This window comes from Pleurodeles waltl, chromosome 3_1 (assembly GCF_031143425.1).
Source record: "Pleurodeles waltl isolate 20211129_DDA chromosome 3_1, aPleWal1.hap1.20221129, whole genome shotgun sequence".
Lineage (NCBI taxonomy): Eukaryota > Metazoa > Chordata > Amphibia > Caudata > Salamandridae > Pleurodeles > Pleurodeles waltl.
This window is the reverse complement of record NC_090440.1, coordinates 1,299,643,814-1,299,655,890: the sequence shown is the minus strand read 5'-3', so window position 1 is coordinate 1,299,655,890 and position 12,077 is coordinate 1,299,643,814. Positions and strand designations below refer to the sequence as shown.

Genomic DNA, 12,077 nt, shown 5'->3' with positions numbered 1-12,077 from the left:
AATTAAGTCCAATACGTGCCTCTGTTTTTAGGGTTGAGCCTGCGTTGCATGCGCTGGTGCATGCGTATCGCAGCAAGATTTTTTTGTATTTAGAAAAGGGCTCGGAGCCCTGTCAACTTCACATCAGTGTTTTTTATTGGTTCGTTGGCTTCCCTAATAAAATCGGCTTGCTTTCATTAGTCGAAGGCACGCATACGTCATGCCTTTTCCGGTGGCTAGCCCTCCTCGAGCGCAGCGACCAAATACAGAAAACATGCGAGGCTCGCTGTTTTCCATCGGGCTCCTGGACTTCTTTTTCTCTAATTTACGAGCGCGATCTCGCTTGGCAGAAGTCGAGCGCTTTACATAGTTGATTTCACTTTTTCGGGTTATGTACATAAATGCACTTTTGCCCGATAGGTGAATTGAGCCAAGGAAGACGAGCTTGCAGCGCGCCCTTCTAATCATCTTTATATCGCAAGACATGGAATTTACAGAGCTATTCTTTGAAAGATAAGCGAATTTATGTTCTAAATCTGCCAATCGGATAACACTTTTCCTATGTTTGGGTCAGGTACCCCAGTTCGTGTTTTTGTAAAAGCTCAATTAGTGGTCCTGCTAAGATCACATACATGAAAGAGTTATCTACTCTCTGCCTTTTCTCGCAGCTCCCGGCTTTGTTCTGCGGAGATGAAGACATTGAGGCCGCTTGCCTTGCCCGGGAACAGATGATTTGGTAATCGACATGCTGCTGGGCACCGGATTATTTTTAAAACTCTGGCTCATGTCCAAAATGTATTCCGATTTATTTTCGTGCAGATTCAGCCCACATGTCCATCACTAGCTCGAATCCTGGCTCAGTCTGCGCAGTCAAAATGAGTGCAATTTGGTAAAAAAAAATATTATAACACAGAGATTGTGCTACATCAATTGAGGGTTAAATATTATGTTTTCACCACGTTATAGTCAAAATGACTGTTTCATATTCAATTATGTTACGTTAAAATGGCATAAAGTTTAGAAACGCAAAAAAGAACATTTAATGCACAAATCCTGGCTCATGTGCACCAGAAAAACGCAGGTTGCTCATAGTTAGTAAACTGTTGAGCTTGCCTCATTTGCAGAATTATATTTGTATATACCACGAGCAGTGTTTAATTTGTGCTTGTTCTTTCCGGTGCTGAGCACCGGCACTTATTTTTGCGGGCCGGCGCTTATTCTTCGGCCTCAAGCATTTGCTGCGAGCAAAAGACACAAATGGGACAGACGGAGGAAGGGGAAAACGAAAAGGCGTCACAAAGGGAGAAAGTAGAAAGCGGCAAGAGTGAGGAGAAGGGTCAGGGAGTGGCTTTAGATGGATTACACTGCCGCAGTTGTCCGTGTTCGCACATTTATGCCCGTATTTATACTTTTTTTGCGCCGCATTTGCGTCGTTTTTTGACGCAAAAACGGCGCAAACTTGCAAAATACCATTGTATTTTGTGGGTTTGCGCCGTTTTGCGTCAAAAAACGGCGCAAATGCGGCGCTAAAAAAAGTATAAATACGGGTATTAATTGCAGCAGCCGTGTGTTTAAAAGGTCGTCTTTGGGCACCTGCACCTTTTTATTTACATATTAAGCACTGACCGCAAGGCTCCAAGAAAATAAACGGAGGGCAGGGTTTTGTGGGTATTAATAATGCATTTTCCAAACCAGTTACCTAAATTCGCCCCCACCCCCATTGTTTTAGGGCACTCGACCATCCTGGTCATTTCTTCTTCCCACTCCTCCAAGTGAGGTTGATTTGGCATTGTGAATTATGGATCAGGTGCCACCGTGCTATACACATTTGTCAGGACAACTTAAGGTAAACAATTAACAACAAGGGCCTGTGTCTTTGCTTGGCATTCCGGCTCTTCTGCACACATCTGCTGTTGCTGTTTCGGAAGGGGTGATTGTTTTTTTATTTTTTTTGTTAGAGTGAGATTTGTTGGGATTCGGACTAGGGTCCTAGATCCCTTAGATGCATGGTTGGCAGGGGTGGCCAAAAGACTCCCCAGTTACAGCTACTGACATGAGACGATCCCCCTAAAACCACCTGGTGAACGGATACCTTCTGCACCTAGTCATTTGCATTACTTCGTTCACGAGCAGATCATGCCACTTTCATCTTTATAGCTAAGGGTCACCCATGAGCCTCCCATGTCATTGGGCCACCCATGGTCTCAGACACAAGGCCTGACTGGAGATGGCAGAACCGACTCCAGGGCCACTGGAAAGATAACAGTGAAAGGCTGATGTGCCCTGCGATGAGGTGGAGTGGGCAAGGTTGAGGGTAAATAAAACAATGCCGATTGTTTTTCCAATCCTGGTTTTTCCTTTTACAAATCATTGTTTCTGGGAGTGTAATTCCAACTAGTTTGCGTAAAATTAAAGTGACATGGAGTTATCTGGTGAGGTTGGCATAGCTACAAGTTAGTCCCAGGTCCTAACTCACACGTTTAGCCAGTTATGCTTTTTAGGTAACAAGTTGCATTCTGGGATTTATAGTTACTTCCAGGTCATAACTCACAGGTTTAGATAGTTCTGTTTTTCAGGTAACAAGTTGCATTCTGGAACTTGTAGTTTAACTTAACACCATAAACCCTTGGTCAGACATAGCACGTAGCAATCTGGTATTTCGTCTAGCGTGGTTAAAGACTTTTAACGTGATATGGGTGTGCACGCCTCTAGTCTACATTATATCCATCTGTTGCAGTCCAGCGTTTCTCCTGATCATGGTACCTGTTTTGTACCTGTTGTTGCCTACAACTCCCAGGGATTACATAAAGGGACTCAGCTCTGAGTGGGGAGGTGATTTCAGGGAAGATGTGGAGGGGGGGAGATGTGGGAGGAAGGCTGTGACTGCGAGGGAAAGGCATGCACAGTATACTGTGACAAAGACAGACAGCTGACCCCGGTGTCCTGTGTGTGTCACAGCAGCAGCCGGGCTGGAGTGAGGGCAAATGTGGACTAAACACCAGGTAAACAGGAGTCAACACAACTTATCGATCACCTGGCGCTATGACTGTATTGATTGGTGTGTGTTCTGAGCATGAGGTGTTTTATGTATAGTTTGCATCCAGGGCGTAGGTTCATGAGTGGCATGTGAGGTCTTACACCCCTAATAAGATTTTTTATGATCAGTAATTGGGGGCAGCTGCTTTCAGTGGGGTATGGTAAGGTGTCTGTCAGAGTTCACCAGGACTGTTTACACGCACAGACTAAAATGCACACACTTTCGCCCTCTCTATGTTTGGAAAGCCTTAAAAAATATTGGTCATTTCACAAAATAATGTACTTTCTCTCACTTAGTACTCCTACCAATCCACAGTCCTCTCTGTTTCCACTGCCCCTTTAGACCTCTCATGCCCCCTGCTTGTCCTATAATGAATTTTTACATTTTATGCCAGCCTGAATGTTTGTGAAAATTTAAAGCTTACCCCCTAGATTTAGGGAGCGAGTTATGCCCCTGTTTGCGCCGGGTCATGTGTGGAAAGAGGGGCAGCGCACTTTTTTCAGCTGTGTGCCTGTGCGTTATCATGCCCTTATAGTGTGCTGCAGAGAAAGGATCTTAAGTATGTGCCCTGGCTTGTTTTAGAGCCCTTCAGAAATTCAAGGACTTTAACTAGTTCAGACCAGGTGCGTTATACAGACAGTTCCAATCATGGTGAGGTTAGTCTTTCAGATAATCTAAAAACAGCAAAAACAGTTGTAGTTGTGACTAAGGTTATCAGATGCTGGGCATCGAAAAGGACACATCCTCTACTCCTGGGTGTTTAACAACAAGGTATTTTAAGAACTGTAGTTCCGGTTTACTTCATTCACTCACTGGACCAAAAACACCAGAAAATCGATGATTTGCACAAGAGAAGCTCACAACTTGAGCATTGCGTCCTTGGTAACTTGGACTCACCAGAAAAAAAATATTTTGATAACTTATGTCTAGAAATCCCAAAACTAACCATTGTCATATGAACAGTTTTCAGCATCCAGCGAAACACTGCCCTCTGCCACTTGCCAGCTAGTCATAGCTAGCGTCACTGGAATTATGTGGCAGTGGAGGGCCACATTATGCATCAAGAAAAGGCAAATTACTCAGCATAATGCAGCACATGTTGTAATATTGTTCCTTCATCATTTCGGCATTTTTAAACTTGGTAACACAGTCTGGGTGTGGGTTGCACATCCTTGATACCACTTTAACGCTGAAATAAGCCACAGAAAGATGACAAGTTAACCTTTGCAAAGGGCTCTTCACTGCCCGGCAACGCGTGTTGCTGCATTTTTAGTAACTTTTGAACAATTTGAGCTAGAAATATTTTTTGTGTAAATCTGCAGATTATACAGCAGATAATGGCCTACGTGGCACATGCTGTAAATTCATAATTATGCAAAAGCCCAGCCGCGATCCTTTCTAGACATTCACGCAGGGAGCCAATAACTCTCGTGCTCACGCTAATGCGCAGTAACACTTTGAATTGACTTGCTTCTGTTAACTATTTTACTTTTCATTTTCAATTTATGTGACAGGATAAGTCCAGTTAGGAATTTACAACGCTAATAGCTCTAACTCAAGCAAATGCGAGACCCATTGCATTGCAAATGCTTGTTATTTCTACATTGCTCATAGTTTGTGTTAACTGTTCTGACAAGATAGGAGCAATTCCTGTGCTATTTTGCATGTCGCACTGCCATCTAGTGGTACCAGAGGGAGTTTCATCTTAGCAAAACATGTTTGAAAGCCAGCTTGAAAAACAAAAGAAATTGCACTCTGAATATTTACATTGTGGCGCCCCTGGGTAGTTTTGGAGGCGCACCAGGGTGCCACGGCACACAGATTGGGAACCTCTGCCCTAATACGAGGAGGGTAAGCATGGGTGTGCAACGTTTGTTTATTACCTTTGTGTGCTCACTTTTTAGACATGCACATCACGCAGGGGATATATCACCAGTGTGTTTTTTGATTCTCCCCACGTTTTTCACATTCCACATCACCAGATGTTTTGTGCTATTTTATATGCTTTACTCTTTTCTATCTTTGTTTTCCAGGTTCCTGGGAAATATGGTATAACCTACTATAGGCGTTGTAAAGTTTAAGGATTAGGTAGGTTTATTGGTCCTGAAGAATCGCACCAGATCTTGTAGATTAAAGAAGCGAGAAACATGTTGACCTTAATTTAGAAGCAGCACAGGGGATATTGTACTTGCACACACTACACTCCCAGACTAGAGGGTTAGTGTATTTGCAACACTTTATTAGATTAGGGGAGCCTAGACCTTATCTTTTTCTCTCCCATCGTTTTTGTTTTTAATCATGACAGAGTTTTAATATCAAAATAAATAATCGTTTCTACCTCTAGCCATTTTTAACAGCACCCTTTTTTCATACCAATCCTAGGTACCAGCATATACCGACCGGCAACTATCTACAGTAAAAAGATCTCCGGCAAAGAGCCCCCTCGTGGGGCCCATCAGGCATTGCAGCGCCGGCCTGACGAGGAGCCTAACCCGATGATCAAGCATGTCACCAATTGGTGAATGAGGGCTCTTGTTCCATTATATTTGGTCTCCCAGTGACCTTTCCCGTTCTCTTTCCCAGCTCTATACAGGGATCTATCTTTTTTTCAGTGGAACTGTGTATATTTTTTTTTGTATTGTCTCTTACGGTATGACCCTCGATGCCTGAGTTTCTGCAATGGAGAGGGAACTCTTGGAAATGGCTCCTGTAATGGCAGAGACTAGCAACCAGATGAGCATTATTGAGACTCATCTGAAGACCCTTGAGGCCAGGCTGGAGGACTCTGAAAACAAGGCCCACTGTTATCTAATGGGTAGCTACCCACTTGTACTATGGAGGGGTAGCCCTCTAAGTGGACAAGAAGTGACTTGCTTATGGCTCAAAGGCAATGTTATAAACTAATATCGTGGAATGTTAGGTACATTCACTCCATGACCAAGCGATATATGTGTTTGCATACCTGCAAGGTGCGGGGTTGGGTATTGCTTTTCTGCAGGAAACACATATGGCCACTAAAAAAGGTGCAGCTCAGCAGCAGTATGGCAAGGACACCTTTTTCATACAACATTTTCTGCATATGCAAGGGGGGCGCTAAAATGGTTCAGGGCAGGATTGCCCTTCTCGTTGGCGCATGCTGAAATGGACCCCAAGGGTCGGCATTTGGCAATAATGGGCAAACTAAATGGACAATATATTTCACTAATTAATGTGTATTGCCCTAATATAAATCAGCCCGCCTTTTTTGATCACTTGACCTCCCGGATTTCTCATATACTGGTGGGAAAGGCGATCATCAGAGGGGGGACTTTAACTGTGTGGTGGATCCTTATTTGGACCAATCTCAACCCCCTTGCCGGATTTGCACATGCATCGGGCGGCAAAGCCGTTCTGTGACTGGTGTGATCACTGGGGACTCCGAGATAGCTGGTGCACCCTCCACCCCCTGGGAAGGGATTGTCCTTTTTTCTTGTTGATGCACAAATTGCATATAGGACATAACTCTTATTTGTGCTCCCCAGATGCACATGCTGCAGTTGGGGGAATTGAGTACCTATCCCACACCCTGTCAGATCACAACCCAGTTCTGGTCTGCTGACAGGGGGCAGGCACGTTACGTCGATCCCACCCTGGAGGCTAAAGCCGGAAGACCTCAAAGACCCTCCCATTTCAGGAAGCAGTGCTCTGTGAGATACTGAATTATTTTTCTTCCCAAGAAATGTTCGGTCTTGAAATTCCACTCAGAGTGGGAAGCCTTAAGGTTGTGATCAGGGGGCATTGCCTTTCTGAGTCTGTGGGGATTTGTTCCACCCTGCTTCGAGAACGAAATCCAGACTTCAATCCTTAGCATTAAATGAACCAGGCCACCTGGGCCTTAACCAGAGGCTTCAGGAGGCCTGGGAGGAGGTTGTGGAAACACCAAATGGCTTCACTCCTATGACTATAAGGCATACACTGAAAGAACGCATGCTGAGAGGAAACGGGCAGAATGCCTCCTAGCGTGGCTTGCTAACCCGACCGGCCAGGGCTCCCCGATAGGGGAACTCATCATGAGTATCAGAGTCCCTAGTGACCCAAGAAGCACTTAATGCCTGTTTAGCTTCTTCTTATCGGGCTCTTTACACTAGCAGACTGTCTCTGGATTGGTCCAAGGCGAGTTCGGTTTCTCCAGGACATTGTCGTCCCATTACTGGATCCCATTGAAGCTATCGCCCTGGGTGAGGGGATTACCTTGCCAGAGGTCTTAGGGGCAATTAAGAGAAGGGCTTGCTGCAAAGTCCCAGTTTTGGACAGCCTAATGCTCAAGTTTTACAGCACCTATGCAGCAGAGCCGGCCCTGTGGTTGGTGAAGTTATAAAAGGAGGCCCGTACAGGAGGTTATTTGCCTCCAACAAGCAGGGATGCATTGATTGTTCCTCTGCTCAAGCCTAGAGAACCAGTCACTAAAGTAGGGGCATATCAACCGTTATCCATGCTCAATGTCAATTACAAAATCTTGAGCGGGATACTGGCCTCCCGGCTTCTCCCTTTTATGACTGAGTTGATCCATCATGACCAAACAGGCTTTATTCCCAAATGTAACAGCCTTTCATATTCCAAGACTCATGGCTATACTTGAAGGTGCCTCAATTGAGCAGAATACAGCCGCTATCCTGGCAGTTGATATTGATAAGGCGTTTGACAACCTTTAGTGGGACTATTTATATGAGGTCATGGGCCTTATGGGAATAGGCCAGGGCTTTATATACTGGACGTGACTCCTGTATACTCACCCCACGGGCAGAGTGTGGACGGGCCAATATATTTCAGAGAGCTTTGCAGTGGAGAGAGGCATCCGGCCAGGGGTGCCTGTTGTCCTCCTTGCTATTTGCTATTGCTGTGGAGCCTCTGGCGGTACAGGCCAGATCAGGGGCCTATTAAGAGGGCATCAGAGCGGAAGATGTGGCACAGTGGAAAGCGATGTACGCTGACGACCTCGTTCTATTGCTATGTGACACAGAGAGGGACCTGCAGGGAGCTAGATCTCGGTTACAAGCTAGATCTATGTTGCAACGGTGTCCGGGCTGAGGGTAAATTGATACAAGACTGAAGTCTTCCCTATTGGTGAAAACAAGGACCTGAGAGACCTCCCTCTGTACTTAGAATTGGAACTACATTGCCTGCCGTACCTGGGTGTCAACATTTTTCATTCTACTCATGATGTGTTGGAAGGCAATTACGGGACGGCTCTCGTAACTTGAAGTCATCTGTCGCTTTCTGGCAGACTGTCCCACTCTTGGTGGTTGGACGGGTTGCCCTCCTCAAGATTGTAGTCTTACCCCGTTTGCTGTCATCTGTTTGGGGTCCCTTAGTGCTATTTTGCAGACTTAGACACAATAAGCACAACATTTATATGGGGGACTGGGAGGCAACGAGTGGCGCTCTCTACGCTTAGCGTCTGGTGTCATAAGGTGGGTTAGCAGTCCCTGATATTGAGCTATATTATCTGGCAGTCAAGCAGCAATGGCTAGCATTCAGACGACACCCATAGGGGCCCATAGATGGGTTTGTCCCCATTCAGCATACATTACTTAAACTGGTTCTGTGAACTAATAATCCAGCTGGATTGCCCTTGCAAGCGCACAAAACCATGCAGAAATGTTGGGGAAAAGTAATCTGGAAATCAGGTATTAGGATGACTTATTCTCCGGAATTACCCCTTACCATACTTTCGTTGATGAAGATTGGGCATGGATGGGACAGACTGGCGGCCTGGGCTGCAGTGTGTACTACCAAACTGTGGGACCAGTTCTTGATCTGCACCCTAGCCCTCTCTGAGGTGTTTAGAGAGGAGTTTGGCTTACCAGGTAGGCATTTCCTGCTCCATGGGGCCCTGAAGACCATCCACAAGCACTGGAGAATGGGGGACGCAGAACCCCGCTCGCATCTTTGTTGCTCTTATGTCCTCCAAGCAGCAGGGACATTCAAGGCGATCATTTGTCTTTACTGCCATCTGCATGCTAAGTGGGAGGTGGACTTGGATATACTTATCCTGGAGAGGGCCTGGGAGGTCATAGTGGAGAGAAATCCCAGAATCTCCTGAAACGCTAGATTTATGCTTATAAACTTCTACATCTTAAACAGGGCATATCTCAAACCAGAGAGGATTGGACATTTTAATGCAACGTGAGCAGCATGTCCCAGATGCAGGACTGTGGGAGCCTCTTTTTTACACATGCTATGCGCCTGTCTAGTTCTGATCTCATATTTGTCGGAGGTCACTAGATTTCTGGTAGCAATCACTGAAAAAACGGTCCCTACTACACCAGCCCATTGCCTACTACATTGGTTTCCCCATACAGCCAAGAATAAGGTGAATAGCAAGTTCTAGTACTTAGGGCTAAAACTGACTAAGAGAGAAATACTAGAAAATGGAAAGATCACAAAGGGCCTAGCTTGCTCTCCTGGAAACAAGAGTTAGAGAGGTGGGTGGAGTGTGAGGGGGCACTACTGCGAAGGTAGGCTTGCAGGGGGATAGGTCAAAACGAGGTAGCACAGTTATGGGAGCTGCTACTTGACTGCCCGAAGGACCCAGAGGTATAAATGGGGGGATGAGTGTCCACAGCGCACTTGAGTCACCACCCCTATATACAGAAGGAGCTCCATTAGCATTAGCTAATGCACTCATTAATTCAGCTGACAATAATTGCGATTACTACACTGACCCAGTGGGGCAGAATACTGGGGGCTGGGAGGGACAGGAAGAACAATACTGTAGTTCGAATACTTTGTTATAGGACTGGCCAGACTTCTTATCTTAGTCCAATGATGATAAATGTGACAGGCCTCGTATTCTTTCCTCCTCAATTTTGAAAGGACATTATTTGGCATTGTAAGAGAATGCCACTGTTTTGTTTTGTTATCATCAAAAATGGTAATAAAATAAATCTGTTTTGTAAAAAAAAAACAAGGTTCGCTAGCTGTCCAGAGTCTGAGTCCACCCGAGTGTCACCTCTCTTGGACTCACCCAAGTCACCCGCAGCCTTGTGGTGAGAGAAAGCCTAACACCTCCAGCAACCACTGCACCCATTCCCCCGATGCAATCTGAGGTGGGTCACCATGCCAACGATGTCCCCTGCTCCCCTGAGCTTGAGTCCACCCTGGGTCCACCCTTGCTGGACTCCTCAACGACACCTGCACGCTCAGCACACAGGACCCCTGACAAGGAGTGCTCCCGGACAAGGAGAACCCAATGCTTAAGAACACACCAGTATCCGTCGCCCCTGAGCCCTGAAGAAAGGGACCAAAGGTGCACTTATGTCCTGAGAACTCCAAGTCTTCAACTCACCTATTTGTTGTCTTCAACTCGCTTCCTAGTCAGAGCCTGCAGCCTGTCTTCACGAGCTCCAACTCCCTAGAGAACTGTTTAGGCTGAAATTACTAATGATTATTCATGTATTCTGAGTGTTGGATTTGCATAGAAAATGTATTAACGTAAGGAAAAACAATACACACATTTGAGGGTGCGCCAACCAGCATGACCCCCAATGTTCACAAAGTGTACTTATTAATAGCTTATTAATATAAAAGGTTGAGCATATGTTTGATTATTTAGTAATATGTCATATTAAAGGTTATGCATTATGTATTAGCTTTATTAACTGTAGGTCTTAACTTAGCAAGGTCTGGGCCAAGTTCCACGGACTCATGTCAAGCTGCATTTCTTAGGCGTTATATAAAATGGATGCTTAGAGAATTAGATTGTGGTTTTCCACTGTGCTGACCAAGGACTCGCAACTGAAAGTCTTTCTCATGAGAACTGCTTGCTAGAAGATGATGTACTTGCTAGTGAAACAATGTTTAATGTGCTGTGTGTAGGACTGACCTTCCCAGGAGAAGACAATGGATGCACTGACTGGAGTATAAGCTGCAACAATATTGATACCTGACAAGCCAAACAATGGGAACTGGAGACGAGGAGCCAATTATTGATATGTGAACCATGTACTAATATAAATGTAGATTGGAAATTTTAGTTTCATTGGACTAAATGCGAACATGCGATTCTTTAACCAATAGGGACATGGGAAGTAGTTTTAGGAAATCTAACTTAGCCAGACTGCACAGAGAGGAGAAAAGCCACTCTCCCCCTTCTTCTTGAGAAGTTAGGCCATTAGTTATATTCTTTCGAACTGCTTAAAGAGACTTTGCTTTTTCTGAACTTTTATGCTGATTCCTGATGTATTGCTGACCAAACTGATGTCCTATTGACAAAGACTGTCACAGCTTGCTGAACCATATCGAGGACAGGTATTAAGGTTATATTACTAACTGTTATGTCTATTTGCTTTTGTTTCTAGGTGCCCATTGCTAATTTTGGTAGAGCCATAGTTAGATGTTGTCCCACATTTGTGTGACTAAATTGTTTTGCATGAAGCCCAAACATGCTATTCTAATGTGGTGTTAGTTAGGGTTCTCACTGATGAAGTTCGCCACATGTAATAACTGTTGATGTCCTTTCTTTGCTGAATTCTAAATGTATGTTACATCCTTTGCGCAGTTGTTCTTGCTATTAATTTGTACTGTAACTTTAGAATGTGTGGTAGCTCAAGCTTTGATTAGATTGCGATTCTTTCGCCATTTTGGACAGCCAGTATTGTTTCTGTATGTTTATCATTTGATTTTGAGACAAAGTTACATGACGTTAGCATTGTTAATATAGGAAAATAATCATTCTAACTTTTACTTAAAGGTGTGGTTATTCATGGCTGCAAGGTCATGGTGTGTGGAAATTACTGATTTCTACTGATTATTGATGTCATTGATTGTTATCGCTGTAGATTTGTATTGGTTCGGGGTTCATGGTGGGAAAAACTCAAAGCGTAGTCAGAAGGTCCATTGGTGTATTTGCGTCTCCCTTGTAAGTTTACTTAATAAGGTCTGATGCACTAACAGAACCATTGGGCACTTGAAGCATCATTGCCGCCAGGTGTAACCTACTGGTGTGGTTTTCATTAGTGCCCAGTACTTACCTTTTTTTCCTGAGCCCGACCTCGTAAGTCACTGTTAACCCGGTGTTTGC

At 44.7% G+C, this 12,077-nt stretch overlaps 1 protein-coding gene across 3 annotated transcripts in view; it reads right to left on the bottom strand.

Annotated features, from left to right (window-relative positions):
- Positions 1-12,077, bottom strand: part of MUC13 (mucin 13, cell surface associated) — a 648,793-nt gene that overhangs the window by 517,555 nt on the left and 119,161 nt on the right. The gene's annotated exons all lie outside the window — the stretch shown is intronic.